Below are 23,814 nucleotides of genomic sequence, written 5' to 3'. Positions count from 1 at the left end.
CTTTCTTTGGTTCGGCCCCATAGAATATGGAACTCTGTTCCACCACAGGTTTGGCTGAACCCATCACCATTACTTTAAAAAAGGAAGTCAAAAGGATTTTATTCAACAGATTCCTCCTGTGATGAAAAGATTCAATGTGAACACCTAGTCCGCTAAACCTCACCTGGTACCTTCTCATCACACCGTAACTAGCAGCATCTTCACTGACAAGCCACCAGAAAAGCTCATTGGTGAATAACCTTTGCTGATACAACTGGCATTTTACTATTGTCTACCTTGTTGATGGGCATTTATACGTATACTTCATTGATGTCACGGGTATCAAAAAAAAAATTCTGTACAGTGCTGAAGATGTTTCGATTTATATTTTTCATACGGTGTAAGAGGATAATAGCCTTTTCGTTGTAGAACGCTCTGATATCTTTGAGTCAAGGTTGCGCTTTAAGATGCTCAACGAAAATCATTGTGAGCTACTATTATTAGTGTTGTAATAGTGACCACATCAGATAAGATTACATTAGTGATCACCATATGCAAGATTACCAGCAGTAATCACCTCACTGCATCAGGGAGGGTTGCCAGCAGTAATGTAAATAAAAAAGGCTTTGTCAATTATGAATGCCTCTGCATAGGTAATACATGCCAGCTGCAATACACTAGACGCAAAGGCAATAATAGTAGTAACAAGTCTCCATATATGAATTCAACCAAGCAAAATATTCCTATTCAGTAGGCTGGGATGCACACAGGAGAGCTACTTACTAGCAGCAGGGGAGACTCCAATAGCTAGGGTGCAACTCATTGGAGAAGCCTGGCCTATATACATTCTGTCAGGTAGTCATTTTATTCACACGGCTAATTCCTATTTAGACAGCAGCTAAGAAATTGTCAGTAGATGTATTTTGCCAAACCTGTGAATATTATAATGGTGAGGCCATGCGATTCAGTGTAGGGCATCCCTAGGCAAAGGACTCTTTAATTAAGATGATTCGATTTTCAAGAGTCACCTGTGGGCTACACCCTGCTCCAAGGTATCTTCATTCCTGGGAAAGATATTCTCTCAGTGTCCCTGTGTGTTGGTAAAATGCAACTTAACAAGCATAGGGGTGAGTTTATCTGGCTTGTCGGCCACTCTCTGTACTCTCGAATTTACGTTGGCAGGGTCATATTGTGCAAATTTGGCCTAAGTGCGTTAGAACGCTTTACAAGAAAATCAGATTAAGTAATCCATTCATTTTTTTGCAGTACATTTAGATTGAGTGATTTTTCGAGAATCACTCGATGTTGAACTGAGACCAGAATTTGAAGCTCAAGTTCGAAAGTGAGCAGGTCTAGCCCCCTGGCCATATCCCACATGCATGATTCTGCTTCTGGGTGCCGCTGAACACGGGTAGAAGCCTGGGGGGCATTGTTCACACTGCCTCATTCACTCATTTCCGCTATTTCATTCAGTGGTTTCTTTCTGAAAGGTCTCGAGGGCTAGCCTTTGGAAGGGAGATAAGGTAACTGGACTTCACCTTCCCCATTCCCAGGACCAGGAAAACATGGTGGACCTTAAAGTTTGGGTCACTGTTGTTGCTGCTAAATGGTCTATACTGTATAACGTGTTGGATACACATCAGTTGATGTGAGATTTTGGAAACATCCCCTGTGACAGTATTTAAACCCGGTGAATATGCGGCTGCCTTATAATGATGAGGGAGGAAAGATACGTGGCAGCTATTTACCATGGAAAGACATGCCAATCATACACGTGTGTAGATAGCTTCCAACTTTCCCAGGTCCATGCGTCACTTATTAACTCTATTCCAGTGTTTTGTTTTATAGACTTTTGGGGCTTGTAGCTCTGGTGCTATACTGAGCTAAAGTCCCAGAATTCCGAGAAAAAATGCAACATGCCTAACTAGTTACACATGGACCTGGGAAATTTGGTAGCTGTGCGTGTACATGTTGGCACTATGCTGTGGGAAAACAAAGGTTTGACTCGAGTTAGAAATGCATTGTTGAGCAAACACCACTTCGAGAAGCTAGCAAGCAAAATGGAAACACAACATAGCGAAGAAGAGCAGCCATGGTCCACATCTGTGATTAGTATGGTAATAAACAACCCCAGTAAGTTGCAAAACCAACAGCCCTGGTTTTGGATGACAGCCTTTTCCCTCTGTCAATGATTGTTTTGTCAAGGTTTATGAAAATCTTCATTATTGTGGAAGTTGCTGAGCCCCTGTCAATGTAAAAAATATATTGGATGAAAGAAATAATATTTTTAGTCTGAAAATCACACATTGCTTTATTAGTCCCTAGCAATGAAGAGAACTACTTTGCGTGTGAATGTGCTTCTTATAAAAGAGCAGAATGCCATCACCCCCAGTTGGAGTTAGCCAATAGCTGAAGTGGGCTGGTTAGGTGGCCCATGTGGTATGCTGTAGAGGACAGATGAAAAACATGATGAACACAAAAACAGACCAATAGATGAAGAGTGCTGGCTGATGTGTTAGTTGCGCCACTACCTGTTTTACTGCCCAAGTTCCCAATAACTTAGACAACAACATACTCTTTGGAGGTTTGGTGGCTGCAGGTTTACTGCTAAATAAATACTTACAAGTGAGTCAATCATAACCCTGACGACTGGCCTTAAATTGCAGTGAAATTAAATCCGTACTGGGGGGGTGTCTACTTCTGGAAAACTCTGCTTAATCTCTTCGTGGTCAATGCAATATTGGCGACCTCTAGTACTAAATACATGTTCCAAGTGGGACGCCACTTCTGTCTCTGTACCCATTTTATTACGTGTGTTTCTTAAGGGTGAATGATGTTACAACAGATCTCAAAACCGCAGATGATATTGTCAAAAAACAACATTCTAGAATGCCTATTGCTGGTCATAGTAAGAAAACAGTTGCTTTTTCCTTTTCAGCCCTTTTAAGGACGGGGTCTACCTGGTGAGAATCCATTTCTGGTGCTCCAATCATTTATTCCCCCACGTGGGCATCCCCTTCTTGCACCTTCAACAATAATATATCAGTGGATGTGCATTTCCTTCTGGTGGCCTCTACCACTCTTTCAGGGTGGACGTCTACATCCAGCAATTTTCCAATGCCTTGCATGTGGAGCATAGAGGGATACTGGCTTGGAGCAGTAGTCTATATAAGACTCTTTAAACCAACTCCGAAGGATTCTGTGAGATGGGGAGGAAGGCAGCCAGAAAGGGAAGGGTGAGTGTGAGCCGGCTTCCACCAACTGGCATGTTGACATCATACTGAATCGGGTGGTGCTCTGAACAGGCCCAGCACAAAATACACCCACCACCTTTCTCTACAGGGACTAGGAAGGGAGAAATTTGGGCACAAGACATTTTTTGATTCCATAGCCACACTGGCTACTCACATCTAGTCTTATCTTTAGCCAAGAAGATCAAATCCTGGCAAGGCCAACTTAGCCTTCTCTCCTTGTGAACTTGATAAATTGAGTACCATTAAGTTTGATAACAATAAAAATGTTATTTAAAATGCTTAGAAGTGGCAAAAACTAGGGCATTAAGTACTACGTAAAATCAAATAATTATTTATATGTGACTTTGTTGACCAATGACAGACAACCATTGAAGATATTCATCAATAACAGACATGTTTTTTGTCCAGTATGGAGCTTGTCAGTGCTATATACTTTATTATATTGATAAAGGGCTGACGGGGTGTGGGTTCTGATGGGGGTGTTGGTCAGTTCAACTACACACTAGCATACAATAAGTACAAAGGTGCTCAGAGCACTTCTATGTTGCTTGCAACATAATAACACATCATTCATGGTTCTTGGGTTGCTGTGATTCTGAGTAAATTGATGGGCATTCCTTGTCTGTATGGGAGAATTGTTCTGGTTATTGGTCGGTGGTATCATGCATCACCTACTTGGAAACAGCCCGGACATTTTTGTGATTCCCCCATTAATCCAGCAACAATAAATATTTCAGTAATCTAGTATGACTGTGAAATTCGCGTGGTGGCACCCGAGTGTGCATTGTGCTGAATACCACAGGACCCCATTCTGTGTAGCTTTGCCTGGTGTGTACGCGAAAATGTCTTCGAAATTGTGTGCAGCTAGCTGGCTTTTCCTTCCTGCGTTTCACAGCTGAGGTTAATTCTCGCAATCTGAGTCATGAGCCTTAGACGTATAAAGCTCACTGCCAGGCCACGGAACCCTTCTCACCTCACCCCTCTCGCATGCCACAACACTGAACCATTTGCAGCCGGTAGATAAGCACAGGCTTCCGGCCCAGAGACAGATCAATTAAACCATATGAAGGCCTCACCACGAGTTCCTGTGATGGAGCTGGTATTTTTAAAGTATTGCTTTTCCTGTTTATGTGAGGGTTCGGCGATAACAGCGTCTGTGCCTTCTCAAAGACCGGCTCTATTAAAGCAGTTTGTTCTGTAGGAGGTGCATGCAGTCAATCTAACACCACAGACTGCGATGAGACCAAATTAGGTGAATGGAGATCACGCTCTTATGTAGGGTACAGTCTGTGCCAAGGCATATTGTTACAAGGAAACAACAGATAGCCCAGGAAACCCTGTCCCCAGGGGCATTGGCAGTCACAGATCCCCCTCCCCTGGCCAATATCGACCCTGGGTACCGCATCCCCAGGGACCTGCCCACTACAGGGTGGGTGCCCTGGAGCCCACCCAGGCCACCCCCTGGCTTTTTTTTTGGAGCCTGCGGCGGGAGCCCCAATACCCCGTAGCCCCAGCTAACTCCTAACCTCCTGCGGGAGCCAGATTTGATCACGCCCACAAGGAGTAGCTTAAAATGCTGCTCACCTCGAATGGGAGTAACTTTTTTGTATCTGTTTCCCTGCCCAAAACAGATGAAAGTCTGTTCCAAGCGGGTGAGAACTTTTTACATGCTCCTGTCTGCTGAGAGCAGACTTACTGTTTGCTCTTGCTTGACAGGAGCTTTCCAATAGCTTCCGCCACGCAAGAGCAAACAGCTGTGTGCAGAGTGGGCACCTCGGGACATAGCAGGAGCAAGCCCTTGGGGCTGGCGGTACCCACTGCCATTAATGGCTCCAAGAGGGGGACCACATGGCTCCCCTCCTTTTCTTTCTGCACAGCCATGCCCAGGGAGTGATGACCCCAGGGGCTGAAATCAGCCAGGGAGAGGGGCTTTGCAGTCCCCTTCATCATTCAGGAACACGGCTGGGCCTTGGGACACGTGGCCCCTCTTTACCTTTTCCCCTTTGCCAGAATCGGCCTTAGGAGGGGGCCGTGCACGCCCACTCTCTAAATTATATAAATAAATAGTACCCCCTCCCCAGTATCCCAATCAAGCATGGGAGCCCGTACTTGCTTCTTAAAAAATGCTACTGCAGATTTGCAGATCCTCCGTGAATCTGCCATAAACTTTACAAAAAAAGTTTTGGCCCCCAGAGGAGTCCCTGTGGAACCCCACCACCAGGCCTAGAGGGTCAGGGTATTTCTACCCTGTCCTCTTGTCTTTTGTTCATGCTTTTTCTTGGGACTCAGCTGAGTCGAAGTCCAAAGATGTCTGCCAGCACTTCCTGATTGAAGTGCTTGTAGCCAATCAGACCTCACCATGAGAATTGTCGGATCCGTGAAGGATTTCCATTCCTAGATATCTATGCTTCTTTTTCTCTTAATACCTTTAACACTACTGAACAGTTTTGCACTGAATTATAAAAAGCACTCTTTCTGGTCCAGCATCTAGCTTTCTGCCTAATACCGTTCAGCGGTTCCTGCTGTAGTTATGTCTAAAATCCCTATTAGAAATTGCATGGGGAAAAACATTTTGGGACAACCCCCACTTTTTTTTTGTCTGCCCCACTTGACGAATCACCCCCAAACTTTCCGCACAGCAGCTGAATTGAGTTGCATGCCTGTTCTTAAAATTTTGTGGAGATTCATCAAACGGCACCAAAGTTACGGGAAAACAAAAATGCTTTGTCTATGGAAACTAGGACCTAACTATAAATACCTACTGGTGACAGCCATAAGATGCCATCATGTCTCAGACATCCAAATGCTCATTCCTTTTTTCTTAATTCCCTTTTCTACCTTAAATCACAAAATCTTCAAAAATCTACTTGCTGGATTGTCCATTTTCCTTCGAACTATTTTGAGCACAGGACTCCTGATACTTGTTAGAATAATACTGTCTGTGGAGAAGTCTGTGAGGTTATCTAGAATTTCAGCAACCTAAAGCAAAGGTAATCCTGCTGCACACTAGGTTAGTCATGCAGTGTCAATGTGATTTCAATAGCAAGTGTTAGTATTACCCAACTTAATTACGTACTTATGCCTACTACCACTCCTGTGGTATAGGCCAACAACAAGGATTCTTCAGCCACCTCTGTCCTGGGCTTTTCTTCCAGTCTGACTCCAGGTGTAACCCATCTCCTTGCAGTCAGCCTGGAGGTCTCTGCATCAGGTGTTTCTTGGCCTTCCTCTTTTCTTTTTCCCTTGGGGGATCCAGGTCAGGGCTTGCCTAGTGGTGTTTGAAGCGCGCTTGTGGAGGTTGTGACCTATCCAGCTCCAGCATCTTTTCATGATTTCTTCATGAGCAGGGAGTTGAAAAATCTGTTGGCATAGGTCGATGTTTCTGATGGTATTTGGCCATCGGATTTGGAGGATTTTTCTAAAACAGGTGTTGATGAAAGTTTGGATTTTGTTGGTGGTGGTCACTGGTGTCCTCCAAGTTTCTGCTCCAATCAGAAGTATTAGTATTACCAAAGCCAAAATTAAAAAAATATTTAACTGTGAAAGAAAATAATCTCAAATTTCCATACCTGCATTCAAGGCTCTTATAACCAGTTCACACTCAATCCCTACTGGGAGTGGGTAAATCCACTGAGGTATTTTACAGGCTAGTATAAAGTGGTTAGATGGACTGGGTGGCTTAAGAGGACTTGCACTGTGTAAGAGTACCTCACACACACAGCAAACATGTTCTAGATCATGTACAATCAACAATTACCTCCAGGGATTACCTTTCCATTATAGATTAAATTTTATGTAATCCCATAGGTTGAGTCCAGTCCAACATTAATGGGACTGGAAGGGTCTAGGATGTAAGCAAACAGGTATATAACTGTCCAGAATGCCCTAGGTTGAAATATTTTGTTCAAGCCTTGTGGTTGGGGAGGCAGTTGCTTCTCCTGAATATTCTAATAATGGTCACACAGCATAACTTCTTTAGGTACACTCAGGTCAATGATGGTAAACTTATCCCAAGAGATAGAGGTCAATAAGACATCATAAATCACATGACTGAACGGAGCACATATTCACCGATCATTGGATTTGCAGGAAGGACTTCATATTATTCATGACTGTGGGATCCTCCTAGCCATGACGCAACATGTGCTTTTAGCCTATTAGCTTTCTTTTCTAACCAATGAAAAACCCCAATTTTACAGACTTGTTTGTTGTGTATACTAATACTTCTGTCAGAAGGAGTCTCTAACGCAATGGTTCTTAACCTCCTGACTTCTGTGGACCCCCACTTCATCATTACTGGAACCCAGGGATCCTCACTGAATCATTATTTGAATCCAGGGACTCCCCCCACCCCCTTCACTGACTAATTTCTGGACGCCAGTGACCCTTACCTAAGCATTTTCAATAATTTGAACCACAAAACAATATATAAAAAATTCAGAAGCATCCATCAAACAAACATACAAATGATGAAATAACTTATTTATCCCAAACAAAAGTTAATATATAATTTATAATTTTCAAAAACAAATATTAACAAAAATCTAGATTTGAATGGGAATGTTGTAGCTTTCTAAATAAATTTAATTGAGGCCCCTTATTGTCCATGCTACATTCTCTTTGCACTTCCACTGCTCCCTGAATCAATCTGAGGATACTATCTTTATTTTTAGCTTCCAATTTAAACTTCCTTCACATTTACAGAATATTTTAAAATTTTTAGTTGTATATTTTGATTTCTTTGTTCCATGCACTTTAATAATCTGGTCATATTTTTTTATTTTCTAAGCAGTCACGGACTCCCTGACCAGGCTTTGCGGACTCCCAGGTGACCCCAACTACAGATTAAGAACCACTGTTCTCAGGCATTCTAACGAGTAAAGTGAAGATGGAAAAGTTTAGAGTTTCTTAAAGAACACAACGCAAGTGCTCTGTGCTTATCATTCAACGTTTGGAATGAAAACTATGCTTATACATCTTAGATATGAAGGCCTGAAGTCCTTCAACCCAGAACTCATTTCAAGATAGTGCTAGAATCAGAGGTTCTCCCTAAACTAAAGGATTTCTATTCTCTCAGACCTCAAGTTTCACCTTGCTCTATCTCAGGGGTGTAACACAAGTCCCAGCAGCTGCTGTGGCGCAGGTGGGCCCCCACCCTTTCAGAGGCCGTCTAACCTTTCAGGGAGTGCCCATTCAGACAAAGGTCAATGGATAACTGTGAGACATGGGAAACTCTGGGACCTCTCACCACATTCTGCAGGGGGGTCCCATCATTTTGTGTTATGCCACTGCTCCTACTCAAGCCCCCCTCTTGGGCCAGACCTTACTGTCTCTAGAAGTAACCATATCGCTCTCACTTATATCCTATCACTGCTTCCTGTAGAATCAAGGTGCATCTTCAAAATGACTTTCTTGGTGCCAAAAGTCTTTACTCCTTCCCTTTGAACTAGTGCTCCAGTCGGTAACGTGTATTGTAGCTTTGAAACCTTTGTTCTAGAACCCGCAGCACTTCCTGATTAAAAGCACACCACACCCCAAATCCCTTCTTTTCTGTTTGCATTCTCAGATTCTCGAACTCTGTCCCTCATTTTCTCCACACTCACCCTTTCATCACTGCTTTCAAATCTGAATTTAAACTCCTCCTCTCCAAGAAATCTGTTCATCCCAACCTGCCCTAATTCCCTTATTGCTTCTGATCTCTTCTTTTTCTCCCTCTGAAGCCCTACTCCCTCTCTTACACCCAACATCTCGTAAATTGCAAAAACTAGTTGGCCTGGTGTATGCGGTAGATAGTACATGCCCATTTTTTCAACGTATTCTCATTAATCCTCGGATTGCTATCAGATGTTCTTACATTTGTTGTACTTTCATGTTTCTCTTGACATCTTCCTGCCCTTTCATACTTGTGCTCCAATTTATCTCTCACCGTTAAAATTTTAATTTGCGTTATCCTACACCATGTACAGTGATCTGCTTTATTTCATTTTTGTTGACTTTGTACTTGTAGTTTCGTACTTAGCTTTAAGGCTCTGGTGCCTCTCGGTCCTTCTGATCACTGCTCAGAAGCTTGTCAGTTGATGTCTCTGGGCTCCTTTTTGGTGGAGTTTGCAGGTGAAGGTTGGCACTTACGGTCAGCAGGCCCCGTGTTGTACGCACAGACGTTTACATGTGAGAAGCGGACGCCAGCTTGGCAGGCTCTAAATAGAGCCATTTGAAAGAGGCCCTATGGCAATCCCCCTTGGTTTGCGGTCACGCATCAAGAGAAGGAACAACAGAAGGTAAAACATGCAGAACAATAACTTGCAGATTTCACTGGTGGTTACATAGGCGGAGTTGCAGGTGTGGGAGTTGGAGAGGGGTTGATTCCTGGCTGCTGCCCAGAAGTCCCCCAAGCCTTGCTTGTAGAGGTAGTGAGAGAGCGCAGAACAGCGATTATCTACAGCTGGTCCTAACTGTTGCCGGGGAAACCACGGTGTAAGAGAAACGAGATAATAGCGGCGATGGGCCTAATGTGGTGGTCTCGGACTTCTCGGCAGATGCAGTCAGTGGGAAGAGAAGACAAGGTGAGGCAAGGAAATGGGAACAGGACCACGACACATTGAGAGAGAAGAAAGTTTAAGAGGAAAGGGAAAATAGAGGGAAGATACACAAGGCGTTTATTACAGATAGGATTTGGGAATGTCCAGACGAAAACGAGAAGATTGAATTTCGAAAATAAAAAAGATAAGGGCATATCAAGGGAATTACAGATGAGAAGGTGAAAAAAGATCACTTCACAAAATACACGAAGAAAGACGTAGAGTATGAGCAGGGGCGTAGCTTCGGGGGAGTAGGGGTTTAAACCCCCTAATAATTGTATTTTCTGATGGATAGTTGGGTACAGATGCTTCCAGTCGGGTATGGTGAGGTGTATGACGGATTTCACTTGGGATTTTGGAATACACACACTAACAAAACAGACGCCAACACACACATCTCTGTTTTGAAAGTCCTCAAAATGTTTATTTTACCAAATGTTGTTTTTCTCACTTAGTACTCCTACCAATATGCATTCCTCTCCCTTTCCACTGCCCATTAAGTCCCTTTCAGTTTTCTCACTTGCCGCATAATGCATTTTAACATTATATGCCAGCATGATTGTTGGGAAATCTGAAGCTCACCCCCCTAATCTTACCGACCAAGTTACACCTCAAGAGAAAATTCGAAAACTGGTAAGGACCACCAGGCCCAACTGTTTTCCAACCTTACCATTACCTGCTCACTGCTATTGTTCAGAGAGAAAGAGCAGCAAATGTGTATGTCCACCTCAAATACAGGTGTGTGTAAAGGCGCGTGCACTGGGGTACGTGAGTGGAGATGGTGCACTGTGCACATGAACCCAAGATGAGAAGCGTGCCAGGATGACCTGGTGAAAGCTGACTCTGTCAACCCATAAGATGGAACCCTGAGTTAAATGCTCACTGCTGAGATACGCAGTGGTCTGCAGGTTATGCGACTGAATACAGGCAAGGGAGGCACAGACTTCAAGACTTGTGTGAGTATTATAGATTTGGATAATTTAAGGTTTTCTACAGTGGAAGTGTGGTATAGAGCACAGTATAAGTACTCCCCTGGAAAGTTAGGCTGGTGCAAGCATTGGTCAGAGGCACTGAGGAGCTTCACATCATTTAACCCACCCTCACATGGTGCACTGACACAGAAAGCTGTTGCCGTCCCAGACCCGCCGACACTTTGAGTAGGCAGCAACTGCGTGACGAGCAGTGAGTCATCCGGGGCGTCTTGAAGGGCACTGTGTGGGGAGTTTTATTTACAGAGAGGGGAACGCTTCCTTACCACAAACACAGACTCACAGTCTTTACCATCCAGCTCACAATTTCCTGACAGGGGCTTCAGGCGCTCTCTGACCTTCAAGTGGACCCAAGTGGTGAAAAAGTGTGAATTAGCTTTACACCATTTCATATTGGTGAGTTGTCTCTTTGTTTACTGAGCTACCACCCAGATACTTCTAGGAGATATCAGGTGTGTGCTAACAGAGCTAGTGTCATGGATACTCCCTTTTGCATTAGGGACGTGCAAATAAACTTCACAGAGTATGGTACCCAGACACTTTGGCACTTGTGATTCTTTTTGATAATACAGCAGAAGCAACAGCCAAGATGGAGGCACTAATAGTTTGTTTACAACAGGTGGCAGGGCTGTGTCCCTACCACACTGCTTATCCATCTGACCCTCGAGTAGAAAGTGTGCGCACTCCTGTACAGGTTAGCATCACCTAGCCCAACACATAGAAGTCAGTTCTCATAGGGGCATATACTGCACCATAAATGCTTTTTGTAAAAGAATACATGCCGGTGCCCAAAGCTCTACTCAGAAGCCCATGTCTGGTGCTATCAAATGTTGACATGCCGAGTACCAATGCTGCATAGTGTTGAATCCCACTTCTGCCACTTCTGCCTCTCTAAACCATTACCAGATACTCCCTGCCCCTTTATCTCACTAATGCAGGTTCCCGCTTTCTCTCTTTGAGATGGTTTTCCGTTATACTCTTTGTCTATCTTTACAATTTGTGGGTTTCCCCATTCTTGCGCTCATTAAATGTCTGATGAGCAGAAATAAGTTATGGTCACCAAAAAGGAGTGTTGGTTGGCCTCACTTGCAACCACTAGCTCAAATTAAGCACTGTGCACCAGTTGGAAGTGAGGCCAAGAAATGGAAACATGAAAAGGTGCAATGGCATTGTCAGCGGTAAATACAGAAGGAACAAAACACAGAGAAGACATAAGTGCCAGGACAGAGGACAGCAAAGATAATAAACAAAGATGTTAACATAAGGATAATAAACAAAGATATGAACATAGGAGAGCAGAAACTAAAAAAGACGATAGAAACAGTAAAAGCGATAAACAAATAAAAAAAGAGTATCGGATGGGAACAGCAATGCAGAGTAGCTGGTTAGAAAGAGAAGAAAGCTAGACAGGAAATCAATCAGGGTGACATTTCCGTATATTTCTCAGACAAATAGATGAATGATTTTCAGCGTTGCCGTTCAACAAATGCAGCTTCTAATGCTAGGCCTCACAGTGCACTTCCAAAACCCCTGGAGCACAGACAGATTCAATAACATTTTTTGTCAAATTCACAGTGTATCAATTCAAAACCCTGGGATTACAGTCCAATCTCCAGGTTGCTGACATGCTTCTCAGAGGAAGGAGGGAGGAAGGGTGGGAAGCTAAGGGGAGGGGAAGTAAAAGATGATGGCCATTAGAACTACTTCGCAGACTGTACGTCCTTTGGTGTATAGTCCATTAGTTACCCGCAATGTTTAGGCAAGGGTGGCCAACCTTCCTGGTTTTTGCAGATTTACCCTGCATTTGGGCATTATGTTGCCAGTACTCATTTGGTGCGGGATGCCAAATGCCTCGCTTTTTGCTGCTGACAGCACCTCAAGCCGCATGAAAGGATGTCCACATCTCACTATTTCAGTCACCGTGGGGCTGCAGCACAGGTCAGGTCCTGCACAACGCAGCTCTAGGGGAACCGTCGCCGTTGGAGATGCTAACCAGGAGTGTGGGCGCTTGCAGTAAAACGTCCTTGAATGTATGAATGAAAATCATACTGGGGCCTACGCTGGGAATATGCTCTTGTTGTTTATTTTTTCCATGAAACCTCCTTTAATAGACACACATATTGTCTGATCAGGGGATAGTGCCACAGGGAGAATATGATTTACCCAAGATCAGACAATTTGGTAAAGTGTGAGATCCGAGGCTGTAATGCAGTAATGCCAGTGCTTAATTTGAGGCGGTGGTTTCCGGTGACGGGCACCTGCACTTATTTTTGAGGGCCAGCACTTATTCTTGTGCCTCAAGCATTTCCTGCAGCAAAACACGCATGTGGGAAAGACGGAGGAAGAGAAAAACGAAAAAGCGCCACAAAGGGAGAAAACAGAAAACTGCAAGAGTGTGTTGAAGTGGCAGGGAGTGGCTGTAAATTAATTAAAGGGGCCCGAGATGGCTTCAGAATTACGCTGCCTCAGTATTCTGTTCTCGTACATTTAATTGCAGCAGCCACGTTTTTTAGAGGAGAGATTTGGCACCGGCAAGTTTTTATTTACAGAGTAAGCACTGAGTACTGCTCGTTATAAAACTTATTACATTACAACTATGTTACATTTTGGGTTATAGGCCACATAAGTGGCACCATCTACCCACTTTCACCAACACAATATCCAGTTCACGTTTTAAAAACCTTTTTTGCCACAGACTTATTAACAGCTTTTATGTTGATTTTAAATACTCCCAATCTTGAACAAAAGAGGTGCAAAGGAATAAGTGCATAAGGTGAATACTGAAGATCACACGGTTTTGCCAAATGTGGAGTTTTGGACTAAAAATCAAATTTCCTGGTTTCCAACACCACAACTGGAGTGGCAGTTATTCTGATGGAAAAGCCAAAGCACTTTTTCAGGGAAACGTTGCTCCATTGTGGGTTCTACCAAAAAGTATAATTCAGTGTTCATTTGCTCTGTGTATTGATCTCCTTTCAACCTTCCTCTTAGACCTTTCAGTCCCTTTCAATAAACTGGACCTTCGGTTATCCTTGGCTAAACAGGACCAGTCCTTTTTCTTTTCCGCAATCTTTCAGTCTTCTAGAGTTTTCATGTTCAATGCCCAAGCAGCCAATTGCCCAACATGCTTGAATTGAAAATGGTGCTTCACCATCGTAGACCTGCACCCCCTCCTCCTTTCCCAGATCTACAGGTCCAGTTCCACTTTCTCATGACCCCATATTCTCTCAATCACCCAGCTAACCTTTTCACACAGCAGCAAAGCCAGCACATGTACTACCCTCCCTATCCTATGCACCACTGAGCACTGGCACTTCCAAAAAGGAGGCGTTGGGGCGGGTTCCTATCGGGCTCTCCATTTTTGCCCTCACCCTCAGAGTGTAAAAAAAAACTCACTCGCCGCAGTACCACCCTTCACCGGCAGCTGATGTAACTTCAAAGAGACTAGTTATTTTACAGTCTCATCGTTTCAGAACTGGAGCATTTTCAATATTAATACAAAGTCATTGTCGTTACTTGTTTCTATTATGCAGCTAACAACCATTGACAAAGCCAATAGTCCTGGCTTGTCTTAGGGGTATTCAGGTTAATTGTTGTATTTGTAACTGGTAGCAATAACAGAAAGAGGCAGTAAAGTACCCTATGGGCGGCACACTATGTTGCACACAGATGTTTAGCTTTCATGTGTAAGAAACATCCTTAATTATATAGGCCACGCCCCTTTGAGGGCCCCACTCCAGTTTTTTCATCCTACTGAAATCCCAGCTTATGCAGCTTTCCTGAATAGAAAGTCACACCTGCAGCACATTCAGTATACACAAAAAGCCAAGAAAAAACCCCTGTAAAGAATATTGAACCATTTACCAGGTGTAGTTCATCCAACAAATGATAGGTGCATCCCACTGGCACAGACACGCAATTGACTTTTTACTTAAAAGGACCGCATTAAACATTAAGTAGGTATGGTACATGCACTGAATCTGATGCACTAGTCCTACCAAAGCATTCTCTTGTAACTATGAATCAATCTGTAAATTGTACTTATTACTGTACTCAAATTTCAATGGTTTTAGCAACTTGCACAGTCAGTGCTGCAAATCTCCTGAGACGTGTTTCTTGGTTGTTGTCACTCATCGGGAAAGAGAATTCCTCATTCGGAGGTGCTTATCTGATGCTTCAAGTGGGCGTGTCAAGTTAACTAAGAGATCCGTGTGACCACTTGCTTACTCTGAAGGAGCCCTCTAAATATTGCACATGTTATTTTCTCATTGTGACACTTGAAAGTAAAAGCCACAAATGAAGGGCGGATTTCTGTTCAACCAATTGACCAGTGACGACGCAATGACTAGCAACCACTATGAATTAATGGCCAAGAAGACACACTCAGTTGACCAACCACACTATTCACTTAAATGTCCCTAGGGAAATGCAAGGCCACCATTCTTCACACCGTACCCCCTGAAGCAGGCACCAGGGGTTTTGTATTCTTGGATTCTTTCAACTGAACCCATTAGAGTAACATACCTGAAAAAAAAGGAAAGGCCAGAACAGGAACCTGGTTTCCACGAGGAGTTATCTGGTTACTTTAATAAGGATCTTGAGTCAGACTGGTTTCTCTTCTTAGGCTAGAAATAGTGAAAAGACTATGATCCCCCTCAAACCCATCCTCAGGCCCTAGTTTTTTTTTTTAACTACACGTTATTCGTTTTCATTTATAGGCAATGCGATTATTTTTCAGTATTTCAATATGTATGCAATCATAATCTTACAAAAGTGAATATTTGAGGTTTGAGGGTGCTGCCTGACATGCATAACAACCGAGAGACATCAATACGACGCCCGCACCAAAATACGATATATATCCTCTCCCCACATACATTGTCACACATCTATTCTCCAGAGTACACGGATCTCAGACTTACACCTCTAAAACGTGTTATCTCATCCATGGAGAAAAAATATAATAAAAAGCCATGAAAAGCAGCACCGCCTCTGGTTAGAAAGACATCACACGTTCACACCTTGCACAGCAGAAACAACCTGTCAAAAATGTACATTTATAATGACTAGCCATGTAAGAACAGGCTTATGCTTCGAGATGTACATATTTTTATGTAACACACTCTAGACAGCTGAGCTGCACCAAGGTTACACAGACTGTTATGTTCATACATTTAAGAGTATGACTTTTTCAGAATTCGTTGTCTCACATTTTGGAATGTGGTTATGATATTTTCCAGGGGTGACCAACATAGTTTCAGGAGAGCCAGGTATATGCTAGAATTTCAGAATAGCCTGAACAGATAAAGCTAATAACAGTAAACAACATATCACTATAAGTTTATTTGTCAGAGTTGCCTCTACCCCAAATCACGGCTGAGCAGTGTTCGGAACTCAACGGTCCTCTATTACTATCCAAGATACAAGAAGCCATCCGTTCCCTCGCTAATGGCAAAACAAAATGATGGGCTACCAGCCAAATTCTATAAGACATACTCAACCAATCTTGCACCCAAACTAGTTACTTTGTATGATGAAGCCCTAGGTCTGGAGCAATTACCCCCTACACTACGGGAAGCCACACTGGTCTCCCTTCTAAAGCCGCATAATTATCCCACTAGTCTACACTCCTACAGACCGTTAACGCTCCTAAACGTGGATTATAAGATACTGGCCAAAGTGGTTGCAACGCAACTGGCCCCACTGGTGCCTGCATTAGTGAATGAGGATCAGAATTGATTTATGCCTGGCTGCACAACATCCCTTAAAATATGTAGTTTTTTCCGTATGCTGCGATATGCCCCCCATCACTGGCTGCGAGTGGGTTGCCTTGTGATAGACTTAGAGAAAGTGGTTGATCCATTTGATTGGCCTTTTCTCTTTCACGTTCTGCCAAAATATGGCTTCGGCCCTCACTTTGTACAGCTGGTGAAATTACTATATACGTTCCCCACAGCCTGAACCAAAACCGGGCGCCTTATATCGCCCCCAATTCATATTAAGAGGGGCACGCGGCAGGGAAGCCTTTTGTCCTCCCTACTTTTTGCTCTTGCAGTGGAATCGCTGGTGGTTGTGCCCTGCAAGGTGGGACATACTTGAGGATATTGTAGGGGGATGGAAATCATGTGGTCTCTTTATATGCGGATGACCTTCTAGTGTATATTAGAGACCTAGCGGACTTCCCCAGCGATATAATACCATTGTTTAATGCATTTGCGAAGGTCTCTGGTTTGTGAGTAACTAGGCTAAGTCCTATGTTTTCCCATTGTCGACAGTTATGTCCGATCCGGCCCTTACATCTGTGGCCCCTGGACTGATGTGGCGATTCAGCACATTCAGACACCTTGGCATACAGATATATCATGCGAAATCTGATTTGTTTGACGGGAATCTGACCTGTGCTGTGTCGAATCTGCTCCGCCAGATGACATTTTGAAAGACATTACAACTGACAGTCATGGGCAGGGTAGCCCTAGTCAAGATGATAATACTACCTCGATTGCTATATTATTTTGTGAATCTGCCACTATACATTCCAGCCTCCTTCTTTCACTCCATGGAGCAGGATATGAGTAATTTAATTTGGAATGCCTGCCGCTGCAGAGTGGCCCTCTCTAAACTTTACCGCCCAATGATTCTGGGAGGATTGTCACTACTAAATCTGGAGTACTACTATCTGGCTGTGCAGCTACAATGGGTGGCTCGTTGGTTTTCATCTTGACATCTAGCAGATACAACCACTGACCTATCAGCATGGTCATGTTACAAATTGCTTCACTTATTTCAGCCTTGTACCAAATCCCCCGCACCGGCGCCCATGTTGCCAAATCTAGCATACTACGTGGCGCAAGTATCACATCACCTGCAGAGCTAGCTTTTTGGCACAAAGTGGAGATATACACCCTAGGGGATCTTTACACTGAAGGTACACTCCACACCCATGACACACTGATGGAAGCTACTAGTCTGCACTCAGGAACCTTTCTCATGTATAGCAACCTTAAGCATACCTTACAATGCGCATGCGGTGACCTCACAAGGGAACCCTAAATACATTTTATGCTACAGTATCTACATGTATTTGGGAAGGGGAGGCTCTTAGTACACTGGATGGCGGACTCCCTGTGACTACTCACATCTGGTCCACTTGCAACCCTTTGCGGACAATGGGAGGGGGACCTTTTACTGATAAGGAATGGGCGACTGTGCTGGAAACTCCCATGTATGTTCCTCGGAATATGTGATTCTGCTTCATACAATGTTATGCTTCTCAGAGAGCCTATCTCACAACTGAGAAGATTAACAGATATTTTAACCGCGCAGATGCTTAATACACTGTGTGGACCGGCCCCTACCGCAGACAGGGGAAGCATGCATTCTGGGATTGTTCCCTAGGGGTAAAAAGTTGAAAGCCTCATCCCGCTTTCTGGGTCTAGGTTTATTATTGACTAAACGCCTCATAAATTGCAAATGGTGGTCCCCTGATCCACTGACGGATGAAGCTTGGGTACAGTCACTGGCTGTCTGGGTGAGAGCAGAGTGCACTGCTCCTCGGCGCGAAGATGTGCTGGGATTGCGCACATACCCACTTGCTTCTCAATGGGAGCTAATATTAACAGACCTTTGCACCCCATTGGTGTCTGCGCTGCTCATCTCAGACCCCCCCTCCTGCAAACAGTGGACGCCTGTAACATAATGTCTTCCACATAGCATGCCACATCCCTGTATACGTGAGTTAACTAGATAGGCAGTCCCTCCCGACTGCATGTTAACACGCCAGATGCAAGCCATATAGAATACGTGTGTAGGGGCAACGTTCTGAGCACCTATGATTTGTACAACAGTCATACTAATTCTGCAATGTAAGTGTATGGGTATGTTTTGCCTGGGATTCCCCCATATGTTTGTTGTTGTAAATTGAAGTTGATCGCAAACGTGTGGTTTGCACTTAATCTTGTTCTGATATATGTCAATTATATGTGTTGAAACATAAATGCAATAAATACATTTTAAAAAAATCACTATAAGTATATATGTAAAGGACATCTTCATCCCTTAGGGCATCTTCGCACAGAATAATAGATGTTTACTTAGCTTAATGATATGTATTTTACAGACCTTGTTGGATGAAACACTAAATGGATTTGCCCGGGCACAAACCTGTGACCACGGTATTCTTGGAGTGGAGGTAATTGGCCACTGAGCCACCATACCTAACCAAATAGAAATCACTTACATCAGCAATGGTTTTTCGGAATGCCTTGAAAGATTCTGCTCCTCTGATGTCTACATTGAACGCCCTGGATCTTGGATTTTATTGTATTGTATTTCAACATTTATATAGCGCTTACTACCGTAATGTGGGTTGCTGAAGCACTTGCTTTCATGAGCAGCACTGAACATCATATCGGGTGCATGGCTGGAAGCATGTTGTCTTTGTTTTAATTCTATGTGATCTTATGATCCAAGTAGTGCATGATGACCACCTTGGTGTGTTTATCGTAGTATAGGATGTAGTGCTTAGAAATATGATGGTTTAAGAGGTGTGAGATACAGATGCACAGTTTATGGTTTTCCATGAGCTGCCTGCTTTCAGCAGCTCTTCAGGCCCCTTTATGGTAGTTCTTATGATGATAGTCCACTTAACAGGTTACTTCACTGGCTTTTTCATTCTGCAATATTTTTTTAACGTTTAAGAACATGAGCAGGCATTGGTTTGATAGACAGCTTTGCTGGGATAAACTTTGTTAATCTCATTCCATATCTGATTGTCACTCTGGGGTGTTAAAAAGCGGTCACACTATATAGCTTGCTGGGATCTGCAGAGGTGAACCACAATAAAGCCCTCCATTTGCCAGCAGCATGTGACAGATCTCTCCAGTTATTCCATGTCTGTTCAGTTGGTGATGGGTGGTTTAGTGCTGTGGGCTAGTACACTACTGGGTGTTGGACAGGACCCATAGCAATTTTGTGTTATGTTAGTGTAAGAATGTCAAGCAGTATAAGGGAATTATGATGCAGCCTGTATTAACTACAATTGACTGGCCTGCCGCTGAGTGTTACCATATTAGGATGAGTCAAAAGGGTTATATATTGTATTTGCATTTATATAGCACTTACTGCTCTTGACAAGGCATTTAAGTGATTTATATCTGGCAGCACACTGATCCAGAACCCAAGAATAGTTTTTTTCCAGTGGTTATTTTTGGTTATTGTGATTAGCTGTGTAGTCATAAGGAAACTGTTCCAAGCGTTTGCTCCATTTCCTATATAGTTGATTAAATGAATAGGATTTAGGTGTGATCTTCGTGGCTTTTAGGTTGTGGAGTAAGGTCTGCAAAGAGGTAGCCACTCTCATGACTATTTGGGTCTAACGTGCTGTATGGCCTCTTCTGTAAAAGCAGATGTGGGACAAACCTGAGGCCTATGCCCCTGAGTACAGCTGCATATGTCGCTAACTAGCAACAGCTTACATGCTATAAATGCTACCTCAATGAAATTGAAATAAACAAGCACCTCCTTCATACCTTTAGAAATTCGCTGACACTAAAAATCCTACAAACCTGAAAGAAAGTCATCCTTCATTACAGACGCCCAACTGCCCTTGTGATACATATGGATTTGGCACTATGTGGAAAGACATGGCTACGTTGCTCAATAAAGCTTCATGACTGAAAGAGTTTTAAATAGCACAGATAATAGGAATTATCTCTCTTCCAAAAAGCCAATCTAACTAAAAAGTAAAATGTAGTCAACAAACAACTTTGATACAGCGGAAAGCTATCACAATAGCTAACCAAGTGATAGGTCTGATGTCTAGAGAAGATGACCAAAGACATATCAAATCCACAATGGTAGTTTACCTTCATTCTTAAATCTTTAAAGAGCACTACAGTACAAAGCAGTAAAGGAGGACTCCTGCTCCCAGAGGCCAGCTACCTCTCCTGTCACTCGATGAAGTATATTTGCCCTTGACCCTGTGTTACACTCTACCTCCTTTCAGATAAGTTTGCGCTATACAAATACCACATTAATTATATAGCACCAGTCGACAAGAAAATTCCGGATAACCGTATTCTCTCTTTGGTGTTTACTGTGTTTTGGTGTTGTTTATTTTCTTCCAATATCTTACTGTTTGAACCACTCATGTCCAATAGCATGGCTGTTTCTTGTTCCTCTGGAATCCTATGACCGTTATCTCTGTCCGACCAAGTACCAGCAAAAACATCAGACCTGTGGCTACGAAAAATATAGTCAATGCTCTAAAAGCAAACATTATTAGTGTCTCCGCTGAGGCAAAATTACCACCTCATCCTTTCAGAGATCAGGGCTGTAAACCCATTTTATAACTTTAGGTTTTAAGCTATTTCAGAGATCAAGGAAAACTAAACAATCAATAACAAATGTACATTCAGTAATGAAAAAGAATAAAAGATTGGAACAAATCCCACACCGAGTTTAAAAGATGGAATTTTAAAGTCCTAAAAAGCTGACGGGTATTTAGAAAACAGGAAGAGAAGAAATAATGGCTGAGTGTAGGACTTACCCAAGATTCAATGGGAGAAATATGTACAACCCGTAAAATAATTTTACTAAAGCTTCTCAAACTTCAACCTCTCTACAAGAAGCAACTGATCGGACCAAAAATGAGACCATCAACGAATGCCAAAAATAGAAGATTCACTATGTAGAAAACTCAAAGCATATTAGTGGAGCTGCCAATGTAACATCAACTTGCAGAAAACAAGTCTAGTCATCACTTCCTGTGATATCATAGGAGCCCCAAACAATAACTTGACTGCTGCGTGCTCTGTGGTTTGTGCATCAAATCTCTGAATTTCTGATAACACATTACTTAAGAAATGACATTGCACTCTTAACATCCACCAACAATTTTTATATAGAAATCATAACTGCCTGATGTCGGACAGCCATAATTTAATTGATTTCTCAACACCATTATTCACATTATGTGGGTTTAAAACCTCAAAACTGAGCACCGTTGTCAGCCTGACATACCTTTCTCACTTAGTTCTTCATTTGCATCCAGGTTGCCTGCCATCTGCATTTTTTATTTTTTATTTGCATCTCTTCCACTTCCAACTATAGATTTCATTGTTTATAATATAGTGATTTTCACTCCACCTAGGACTGTTGCCCAAACATACTCATACTCAAACATGCACATTCTTCCCCAAAGTGCCTACTAAATTCAGAGGATTGTTCTTGAAAACTGTATGCTTTCAAATGCATATCTTGGAATGCAAATCCCATTAAGTGGTAAACAATCCTCAATCAATCCTTCCAAAAAGTTGACAGGAGGTAGAGTTTTCATTAAGCACATCTATATTGATGAAATAGTGCCAGCCAAGGTTTGTACAATACAAGCTGAAAAGACGTTAGTGCAGATTTAAGAGCTGCTAGCACCTCTTTGTGCCACATTAGCGTCATTTTTAAAATGCTAATGAGGCCCAATGAGGCCAAAATTGCATCGTCAGATTTACAAAGTGGAGCAATGCATGCATTGCGCCACTTTGTAACCCATAGCACTACATTATGTCTGTGCCAGGCATAATGAATGCAAAGGGGGCGTTCCTCCGTTGGGCGGGGGGCAAAAAATGGCACAAAGTATTCTAAGAGATTTCTTTGCATCATTATTTTCTGCACTTTTAATGCCTGCACAGAGCAGGTGTTAAAAGGAGGAACACCATTGTTTACAATGGGCCTCTACGGGCTTTGCAGGGTTAGCGTCATATTTTTCAATGCTAATCGTGCAAAGCTCCAAATTGGCGTCAAAAATGTTGATGCTAATTCCCTAACTACCTCCATGGTGCGCCATATCTTAAATACAGCGCACACATGGTGGCATTAGGGAGGCACTAAGGAGTGCAAGAAAAGTGGCGCTGCACTGGGTGCAGCGCCACTTTTCTTAAATCAGGCGCGTTGGTGTCAAAAGCAGGCAGTGATAACAATGACTGGGGTTTCTGCTACACAAACAAGTGCTTTCATGAAAATATCCGAGTGACACATAAGATTAAAGATGGAGGGCCATTCAATTGTGAAATTCCACAGGGACCCTGTAGTAATGAAAAATGTGTATGTGGCTCAATCTATAATTTGTATTTGAGGGATGAAAAATCATCAGCCAAAAATGCAATATCCTCATGCAAATTAGGAAGCTCGTTCACCTGTTCATCGCTGCCAAACTTCAGACAGTGGGGGCGGAACAGAAAAAGACACCTAAGAAACACACCAACTGCACCACACAGAAGATGGGGCACACTAAGTAGGGCCACTAGGGTGCTCTGTGGCAGTGGTCTGGTAGGTCTCAGAGACCAGCAATGGTCAACCATCAGGCGAGGAGCAGTCACAAGAATTGTACCGTGTAAGGTAGGGCCATGGGACCCTTTCAATTGCTGGCCAGAAACACCTGCAAAGACACTGGGTGCAGTCTCTGACTACTTCCATCCACAGAGAGGGTCTTATGGGTTATGGGTATAAGTTAATGAAATCTGAATTGCAACTACATTTTTCCTCCTATGTTCCTCCAGTGCAAACACAAACTTGTAGAGTTTGAGGATATACAGGAAAGTAGTGGGTTTCAATACTGAAATCGGTGCACGAACCAACTTTTCAGTGTGGCACACCCTAATTGAATGTGCTCGACTCAGAGTTGCCCATTATCAATTAAATGTGTTCTTTCCTGTATATCCTCAAACTCTACAAGTTTGCAGGTGTTTCTGGCCAGCAATTGAAAGGGTCTCATGGCCCTACCTTACAAGGTACAATTCTTGTGACTGCTCCTCGCCTTGCCCTGTCCCAGGCACATCCCAGGGAGTTGGAGACAGTATTGTGAGAGGAAGGGCACAGCCCTTTCCAGTGCATGTGACAGCTACTCCCTCTCACTCCAGCTGGGGGAGAAGACTCATCAGGATATGCAGGACACACCTCAGCTCCATTTGTGTCACTGTCTTTGCTGTGCTGGCCTGCTGCTTCTGCCTGAAGAAGGAAAGG

General features: G+C 43.1%; 1 protein-coding gene across 2 annotated transcripts in view; it reads right to left on the bottom strand.

Annotated features, from left to right (window-relative positions):
* PPP1R16B (protein phosphatase 1 regulatory subunit 16B) overlaps positions 1-23,814 on the bottom strand; it is a 232,557-nt gene that overhangs the window by 136,010 nt on the left and 72,733 nt on the right. The gene's annotated exons all lie outside the window — the stretch shown is intronic.

Source organism: Pleurodeles waltl, chromosome 7 (genome assembly GCF_031143425.1).
Source record: "Pleurodeles waltl isolate 20211129_DDA chromosome 7, aPleWal1.hap1.20221129, whole genome shotgun sequence".
In the NCBI taxonomy this organism is placed as follows: domain Eukaryota; kingdom Metazoa; phylum Chordata; class Amphibia; order Caudata; family Salamandridae; genus Pleurodeles; species Pleurodeles waltl.
Note: the sequence above shows the minus strand (reverse complement) of the source record. Positions and strands in the feature narration are given on the sequence as shown.